Here is a 9,342-nt window from a genome sequence, read left to right on the forward strand (position 1 = left end):
AAAAAAAAAAAAAAAAAAGCTTGAAAACGAGAAGTGCGAAGTGACTCACTGAGAAACATGAGTACACGCGCGGGTATGAGATGCCCAAACAATGCTGTTCCTAAAAAACCGTTGCACCTGCCACCTTAGGAATTTCCCGCATTTAAGTATGTGGCCTTGAACTCAGCTACACCAAGTTTCGTCCTTTTATGAAAGAATAAGTGATAAATATACAAAAAGAAAAATGCCCATGGGTATGACATACCCATTGCGTGTGCTCGCGGGTTAAGAAAATAAACCATAGAATATTCTTAATTTTATTATAAACTTTCATTACATCACATGAATCTGTAAACACTGAACTAATCGTTTTCAATTTAAATCACAAATGTATTCTTCATATTGATTTATTGACAGTATGAATAATGACCAAAACTTAATATTATCTGTATATAATAAGAAATCATTGATACATAGGGTAAAAATAAGCATGAAGTTAGACTATATTAGCATGCTAATGGATCAACTAATGGCAAAAGACTTAAAAAACTTTACCTAATCATTTGTACAAGATTATTTAATGAACACAAAATGTATAGGAGTTACTCCAACCTTTTTTTGACCGCAGACACATTCTAACATATATTTTGAGATCTTGTACCCTTATGACTCAACATTCAAGCAGATTTCAGGCATGATAGACTTTTAAGTGCTTCTTTGTCATGAAATTATCTTATGATAATTTCATTCAACTACTACAAATCAAGGAAAGGAGAATTAATTACCAGTGTTTTATACTTTTAGCCACTTGATAACGTTACATAATATGGATTAACTCAAAGCAAATTCTACTGATTATAATCAGATAATTGCATATCTCTTCTGAGAATTTAGATTCTTCCGCATTCATTTCTTTGCAGATCTTGCTCTAAATGGATTTCAATACATATTTACCACTAATAATCGCAAATGATAATAAATAACAAATTAATTTTTATTCTAAACATGATTTGGGGTGGTTGCATAGGCGTTTTCGTGTTTTTCCTCATGTGTAATGTGTAATGTGCCAGTTGTGCCTCATATGTAACAGCCTCATGTGTAATGTGCCAGTTTCCCTTAGAAAGTTCTCCAGGAAGCCATCCTTCCTTGTAGGCAGTTAGCTCTCGAGTGTTTTAATCAAATAAAAACATATTTTTAAACTACAATTTCAAATTTTGTATTTTGTCCTTATTTATTTCACTAAATAATTAAAGTCCTCTTTAGTACCTACACATATCAGGCGCTATTTTATCTTCATTTACAAAATAAAACAGTTGAAGTAGTTTTAGGACTTTTCTCTCATGGGGAAAAAATATCTGCATTTAATCCATTTCCTTTATGAAAACTGAAGTTTTCATACCAAACGAACTTCTTACAATATAACCTTCCTTACGAACTCTCTTATTTACCATATAAGCCATTTCGGATCTTTGCTTTGGTAAATGGTCTAAGGCCTTTTACCAGTATATGGCTGTCATAATCCCTAAGGAAGCATATTAGAAAAACAAAACGGTCAGCTATACGCAGGGTTTAATTTCAAAAATTAGAAGTACCAGAGCCCTATAGAAGACCTTCAGGAAAGAGGAACAAGAATAAATAAGAAAATAAGATGACTAATCAAATCATTAAAAATTAAAAAATTAAATAATTCATTATTAAAAAATTAATGGTTAAAGTAATTAAATAATTAAAATTTAATAGTATGCAAAGTGATAAATTAGAATTTAATAAGCAATTTTTAATATAATTTTATTATTAAAAATAAAGTTTCCAAGACCAGATTTCTACTGAAATTATTGTTCAGTTACATAAAAGAAGTGCTAAAGCCTTCTTATTTAGGGCTCGGCTAAAATTATGAATTTTTCCTAAAACTAAGAAGTATCGGAGCCAGCCTCCGGTGGGCTCCGACGCAATTTAAGCCCTGGCTATACGGATATCTTGGTAAAGCAAGAGAAGAACCCATCTTTGGTCATGATCAAACATGGCGCATGATGAGTTTTGATTGTAAACCACATGAGAGGCGGAGTTTAAATACGTCAAAATGACGTCACCAAAGCCAACCAATCAAAATTTCCTGCCAAGTTGAAATTTAGTCTCACCCCGGTTTCTGTTCGAATACGAATGATACGGTTGCGTCACAATGCACTCATATTTTTCATAGATAATTTTGAATTTTTTTGGGCATCGGGCAAACTCTTGTTTACATTATGTGTTTTAGTTGAAATACTATTTAGTTGCTGATATTTAAGAAAATGAGCAATTTTGATAGCGTGAAGCGTTATTTTGTACTTGCTTTTTACTATTGCTATTTATGTTTCTAATTTGAAAATTTAGATGATTCTTTTTTCTTGAGCGTGCCATAGTCAGATTTTATTGATTTGAAATATTTATATACTGCACTTAGGGTATTGTTTATATAAGAATATGTAGGTTAATATAGGTTCTTTACTTCCTTATATCAAAGAAAATGGTAGTAATTATTGTAATCGAGAAAACTTTTGGGTATCATATTTTAACGGAAATATCCGTTTTTGACGATTACGGAATCCATGTGAATTATTTTTTGGGCTGACGCCTGTACGTACGAACACAATGAAAGACTCTCTCTCTCTCTCTTTTTTTTTTTTCAAAAAAACTTATTGTTAAATGTAATCCCATTTACTCTAAGCTGATACTTATGACTAATGATTATGACTCTAAGTTGATACTTGAAAGGCATTTTTTTCGTGATGTGTAAGTACGTATGTAAGCAATTCGCATAACTCAAAAACGATTAGTTGTAGAACGTTGAAATTTTGTATATGGGTCCGTTATAACATCTAGATGTGCACCTCCCTTTTTATTGCAATCGGTAATACTACCAAACGTAAATATGTATATATATATCAAATAAATTATAATTAAATGTAAAGTACACACACACACATACATATATAATAAAAGCCAAGTAAGGCGAAAATAAAAGTTTTGGCTTTTATTTTATTTAATTATCACTAAATAAGTTACTTGACTTTTATTTTCGCAATCATTGGTTGTAGTCAGGACTTAATTTTTAAAATTAGAAGTGCTGGAGCTCAATGGAAGGCCATCAGGAAAGATGAATAAATAAATAAATAAATAAATAAAAATAAAATAGCTATTACAATAATAAAATAAATAGCAACTGGAATATTAAATGATTATTATTATAATTCAATAAACATTTAAAGACAAATGAAAATTTAATTAATTCTTAAATTAATGATGAATAACTAAGTAATGAAATAAAATACCAGACATCGTCTTGTTTGGGGGCTGTGGCTAAAATTGCAATTTAAGAACTAAGCCGAGCATTAGCTAAATTTAGACTTTTGAAGAGCAAATAATGTACTGTTTACCAGAGTATAGAGAGAAATTTGGTTATGTAGCCCATTCTTCTAAAACGACGTTTCGTAGCTGCCTTCCACCACCAATTCCCTTTTCTTTTTTTTTTTTTTTTTTTTTTTTTTTTTTTTTTTTTTCCGGTTTCGGTTTATTCCGTTACAGCAAAGCACGCTAGGGCTATTGCCTACGGGGAGGGAGGCCTTCGTGGAGGATTTTTTAAAGGAAACTGACTCATATGCAACTTACACACGGGAATAACAATGAAAACGCCCGTGCAGCTAGCCGTTAGCGGGGAATTGAACCTCGGACCGAACTATTAGTGAACTTTACCGCTCAAGCTCTGGTGGGCTCTTTTTTTTCTTTTCATTCGCTGTTTGAAAAACGGGTGTTCACTTTACGATAAAGTAAGCACCTGTTTACTTCAATTAAAATGGGTTAGATGATATGGCTCTTCCTACTTTAATCTCACTTAGCTTTTGATTTCTAATATTGATTCAATGTTTTCTGTAGACAAAGTATTCTGATTAGTATAATAGATTTCAAACATGTTCAAAAGGTGTGTATCTGAATATAATTAGGTTTTTATAACATAGGGCCCATTTTATTAGTTTCACATAGTTCTAAAGCGTTTGAACCACAGCATCGCTGTTTTGAAAGAAAGTAAAAATGTGAGAAATGTATAATGAACACTAATATATACAGGCTTTATTAAAAGAAGTCAGCCTTTTAAAACGTGACCGTCTATGCTTTTAGAGGATTTTTGGAGCTCTGTGCATTTGCTCTGGCATCTTAAAAAAGTGATGTTCAATATCAACGTATGTTTATGTTCTCAAAAATACAGGTCTCTTTTAGAAAACGACCTCTTAGAAGTCGTCAATAAATGATTCAGTATAGTTATTTTCTAATAGACCATAGAATAAATTTATTTTAACGTCAATTTAGAAATGGCTGCTTGTACTGAGAGTTAAGAGCAATAAGAGTCTAATTTTTCTTTCGCAATTAGCTATCATGCCAGCTGAATTGTTTTCTGCATAACCTTTATTGTGTATAATTGAAATATTTAGCTATGCATTCAACAAATATACAACAAATGTAAGACAAATCATTAAAAAAATTAAAATTTGGAACATTAATGATAATTTTTTGTTATACATAAAATATTATTAATGAATGATGAATTTATATCATATTATATATAAATCAAAATTTAAACTCCTATTCCTTTATAATAAATTGAAGAAAAGCTATAAAGTGAATTAATTTTTAAAAACAAAACAAAAATTTAAAAAAAAAAAAAAAAATTTCGTACACCTAGAATCTAAAAATGACAAATACTGGATTTTACGACTCATGTGTGTATGGGTGTATTTAATTATGGCAAGGCACACTATGGCTATCTGCCTAAGAGGGGATGTCTTCGTGGAGGACTTTCTAAGGGAAACTGGCTCGTATACACGTTACACATGAGGAAAACCACGAAAACACCCATGTAGCCGGACCGTTCGCGGGATTCGAACCTCGGACCGAACTACCAGTGTTCAGCGACTTTGCCGCTCGACCGCTGGTGGGCCGTTTTATGACTCATATAATAATAAATGCATATTCATATTGTAACAGAAATTTTGTTAGAAGTCTAGCATATGTATAGTTATTTGTGATCTTTTAAAACTGTCGTAACATGATGCACATTTATCATTATCGTGAACCAAAACAGTATGCTTTACATCCTTACAAATATACGTGATAGATTTTAATATTTATTTCTGCATATACTTACGTTTCCCAAAGACACGAAAGCAAGTCAAGCAGATTTTTGTTGTATTAAGCAGACTTAAGTTCTCTGTTAGCTAGTGTAACATAATTTCGGATGTTAGTGTAACATAATTTCGGATTCTATGAGCCTTCCAGAACTATTAGCAAAATAGTGGAAACGTCTTTAAATTATGTTTTATAAGCAAACAAAAAATTATGTTTTTATAAGCAAACAAAAAATTATGTTTTTATAAGCAAACAGCAGATGTACACTGAGCAGTGATCAACTGATATATTTCTTAAATGATTTGGTTTAGTTGATTATGACAAAACACACTGGGGCTATGTGCCTGAAAGGAAAAATGCCTTCGTAGAGCACTTTCTTAGGAAAGCTGGCTCGTATGGTACGTGGTAAGCTGGCTTGTAAGCTGGTACGGGAAAAAAACCACGAAACGCTTACGAAGCCAACCCGTTTGCCTGAGATCGAACTCAGGTCGGAACTACCAGTGTTCAGCGATTTTACCGCTCGACCGCTGGTGGGCCATTTTTTAAATGAATATAGGTATACTCATAGCATTATGAAATATTTAGTGCTTCACTATTATCTCTAATAAAGTAACATAAAACTTTCCTTACCTTTTATAGATTTCTAAATTTCTTTCAAGTTCTTATTCGTACTTAACCTATACATTTGCGAATGTTTTTATCGATTTTATTGTTAAGTGTAAAAAGCAAGTTGACATTTATAATATAGCATTCCTTGTCTCAACAAATAAAAGTCTCAACAAGGAGTTTTTGGAGAGGGGATGAATCGGGGAAATTTCACCCTTTCGTCATTAGCGGTTCTGATGAAGGGAATGGGGGAAGCAGCAAACGAAATAACGAATAACGGACAAATAACGAAAGCTAATCTTTAATGCGGTCTCCCAGTTTCTGTATTTGTATTTGGAAAAGTTTTATGGTCATTATGAAAAAGTGAAAATTTGATATGGATTCCGCATGACTTCCTTCTATGACTATTTAAATTATGCTTATTTTTTCTGCACTTCATTTAAATTTATTTCCTCGAATTATTCTAACTCAATTAAGCGATACCCAAAGGCAAGTTACAAATGGCATCAAACATTGCAAATTTTGAAACTAAATTTCCCGGTCAATCTTTGTCCTACGGGACTCAAACTTCTTGTATTTTTATTTTTTCATAACAAGTATAAAACTTTGCCAGATATAAATATAGAAACCAGAAGACGACATTAAAAGTTAGATTTCATAATTTGTCCAAAATTAATTCTTTTTTAAATTTGACATTGACAAAATATGAATATTTTCGTCATTTAAAATACTTCTGTATTTTTGTTGCACCGTATTTAAATTTGCTTCCTCGAGTTATTGACATTAAATTACATTAATTCCATTATCTATCGGAAAATAATTATAGCAAATCATCTATTTACGACATCTCTAAGAGGTCACCTTTTAAGAGATCTCTATTTTTGGGAACATAAACAAACATTGGTAGTGAACATAATCTTTTTAAGTCCACCACATGTAAAATCCTCTAAAAGCATGAATGGTTGCATTTAAGGTGGTCTACTACAGCAGCATTACAATACTAAAAATTTGTTTACACGCAGAATCGCTAATTAAGAAACTATGTTGCGTGAAATTTGGCAGAAATATAAAGCAATAGGTCAATTTTGGAATCAAAATGTTAGAATCAGGTTTGGAATGAAATTTACTTAAATATTATATTTTAAATAAATTAGTTTGAAATACGTAATTTTAATGTGTAGTTTGGAAAGCCATCAATAGATGGCGCTACGAGTTAAAATTTAGCATTGTAATCTTATTTCTGCAAAAATTCACGAAGTAATTGATTTTGATATCAGTTATAAATCATATTTTTTTCTAAATAATATTTAGAAGCGTTTCATATATTCCTTTATAGACAGTTTTCACTAAACAGTGTCAGCTGTCAGCGGAATGACGTTTACGGCAACCCTATTGCATTGCTATTCCGCACTCGGTTTGTTTACATTTATTTGTACTGTGGTCAGTTAGCAAAAATATGCGAAAATATCAAGGACGACCGAAAAAACATCCTGGTGTTAATAAGAGATCCAGAATTCAGCGAAAACATCAAGCTCAAGAAAAAAATATGAAATTAAATTCCCGAGATGTGGAAGATTCCGAACAAGCGGATGTTTTCGAAAGGTGAGAAATACTTTATTCTTTATATCGACTACCTCGTGTTTATGATTTCGTAGTAAGTTAATTCCGAAGTAAAATATGCGTATTTTTTTTTATTGAAGGTCAGAAATTATTGATACAACTGCATCTGTGTCAAAGAAGAATCATTGCCCGGATGATTTTTTTTACAAAGTAAGGGTTTTTTTTTTTTTTTTTTTTTTTTTTTTTGTATGTGTATGTTTGTGTGTGTGTATGAGGGGATGCTAATAATTGTTCAATTCTGTTATAACAATTTATTCCTCCATTCACACTAAATTGGTGGGAAATATTGAAAGGGTAAATTCCAATTCACAAGGAATTGCTGAAATAATTGAATCTTTTCAAAAGTATGAGCATGTTCTTGCGATCTAAATTGAATTCACCATCATTACATTCTATTATTGGAAATTTTATAGTCATATGTTTGCTACGAAATGCTTTGTCAGTTACCTATGGTATATTTTTACAGGTGTATGCACATTTCATTCATGTGCTCGCTGTTCAACTTGCTTTTTTTTATTATGTCATTTACTTGGATGTTAAAACTTCCTTTTAGCGTTGGAACATTTTATAATCATTTAGTAAAATTTATATATAAATATATATTATTGCTTGTTTATTTATGGTTCTGTGTATTTGTCGTGTATGCATGTTGTGAAGTGTAGTTTTTGAAAAATATGTCACAAATGGTAAATTCCACCAAAAGCTGAATTGAATTGATATTGGGATGCAGGTAATTAGAAAATATCTGCGGTGTATTTTGAGCGTAAACCATACTAGTGCCAAGAATGGGACCAATACGCTCAGGCTTGCTTAGCCTTTTTGCCATTGTCCAAATTGAATTATCTCTAGTAGAAAAGGAGTGAATGCTTTCTCTATATAACAATAAAATATCTGTCTGATAAAAAATCTACCAATAAGAAACTTTTCATATGTTATGTGACAAACTTTCTGCAAACAGAAGTCCTTAGCTCTGTTCTTGTACATGTTTTTTAATTGTGGTTCAGATGTGTACTTCTCAAAGGAATTCTTCTCATAGGAAGATTGTCTGAACATTTAAAAACTGTATTCTGCTTTTAGGGGCTTAATATTTTAGGCCCCTAAAATTAATATTGAAATTTCTAAAATGTTGAAAAATATGTCATCTGGATTCCGTGCAAAAAATATAATCCCTTTTTCATTTCTGCATTTGCAATTCCTGCATTTTCTTTATTCCTAGATTTTTTAATTGGAAGGAATTTCATTCGCAGAGCCCTCTAATTTATTCTTACAAATCATGTAGTAATGTACCATTTTAGATAGATATAAATAACACATTTTGTAATTTTTCTAAACTGCGGTTATACAGCATGATATAATAGCTACACAAGGTATGGCGAAACAGTATATACAGCAATATCTGTCGCACTGTCTGAGATGGGTGGTAGTCATACATAGCTTAATGCTTAAATTTGTTATGTGTTACTTATTTATTCATGATTTTTTTTAATTATGTTATAGCAGTTTTTTTCTTTCATTCTTAGGTCTGGAAGTGAAAAATTTGACTTTTCTACTCCAGAAGTTACAGCTAATGTTCTTAAGACAAACCAGGCTTTCTTGAGGTAAGTTGGTTTATTTCAAAAATAGATATTAGCTGTGCATGATATTGAAACTCTTACAGTTACTTAATTATGGTTAACTAATTATGTATTAATTTAGAAGTCAAGCAACCAAAATCAGCGTTATATTTTCAAATAGTGAATATTTCGAAATATGATGCTGATTTTTGTTGCTTGACTTCTAAATTAATACTTGGTCAGCATGTTATTGTATCTTAATTAAACTAATTATGGTTCTTTTCTTCTCAGTTCTGATCTGGACATTTCAGTTATTGACTCTGACGTAGAAGTTAGAAATACAAGCTCTCTTTTGGGGTAAATATGTATTTCTCTATGCCAAAATTAAAATGTCATCATTTATGTTTTTCTTTTATGGTGTTAC

General features: G+C 31.2%; 1 long non-coding RNA gene across 1 annotated transcript; it reads left to right on the plus strand.

Moving 5' to 3' along the window:
* Nucleotides 1–7,161: 7,161 nt before the first annotated feature.
* LOC146997042 (uncharacterized) lies at nt 7,162–8,938 on the plus strand. The gene is made up of 3 exons (XR_015040990.1): nt 7,162–7,347; nt 7,446–7,515; nt 8,886–8,938. It is a non-coding gene; the product is annotated as an uncharacterized LOC146997042 (long non-coding RNA).
* The last annotated feature ends 404 nt before the right edge of the window (nt 8,939–9,342 follow it).

Source organism: Stegodyphus dumicola, chromosome 5, assembly GCF_044657685.1.
Source record: "Stegodyphus dumicola isolate Sdum_Otavi_A_Nest chromosome 5, ASM4465768v1".
In the NCBI taxonomy this organism is placed as follows: domain Eukaryota; kingdom Metazoa; phylum Arthropoda; class Arachnida; order Araneae; family Eresidae; genus Stegodyphus; species Stegodyphus dumicola.